Source organism: Penaeus monodon, chromosome 34 (assembly GCF_015228065.2).
Source record: "Penaeus monodon isolate SGIC_2016 chromosome 34, NSTDA_Pmon_1, whole genome shotgun sequence".
Taxonomy (NCBI): domain Eukaryota; kingdom Metazoa; phylum Arthropoda; class Malacostraca; order Decapoda; family Penaeidae; genus Penaeus; species Penaeus monodon.
This window is the reverse complement of record NC_051419.1, coordinates 27,991,579-27,992,010: the sequence shown is the minus strand read 5'-3', so window position 1 is coordinate 27,992,010 and position 432 is coordinate 27,991,579. Positions and strand designations below refer to the sequence as shown.

Here is a 432-nt window from a genome sequence, read left to right as displayed (position 1 = left end):
TCGGTTATTTGAGAAGGAAAAGTAACAATAATTTTTCACGAGAGAAGAGATTATCAACAAAAGTTAACGAAGAGGAAAAAAAGTCTTTGTGGATTCATGTTTATGTGTTGACTTGTTGGCTTTGTTTACAAGTTGTTATGCAATTAGACGGTTATTTTGTTGTTGTTTTCTGTTTGTTTACACGTGATCCCAGTAATTAAATAATTTTTGCGTGAATTTTTTAGGTTAATTCACACACATGTTAATTCGTGTGTTTGGTATGGCGTCTTCTCTGTATTTGTTTATTTGTTCTTGTAAACACATCAAAGTTATCTGACAATTTGTATTTACATTTGTGTCTATGTTTTTTTTTTTTTAATGTATAGATGGTTAGGCTTTGTGACTCTTTATGATTCACAGGATTTTTATTTTTAGTCATCATTTTTTCTTTTT

General features: G+C 28.9%; 1 protein-coding gene across 1 annotated transcript in view; it reads right to left on the bottom strand.

Annotated features, from left to right (window-relative positions):
- Nucleotides 1-432, bottom strand: part of LOC119594673 (nephrin-like) — a gene marked incomplete at both ends in the record, with an annotated part of 83,507 nt that overhangs the window by 18,447 nt on the left and 64,628 nt on the right.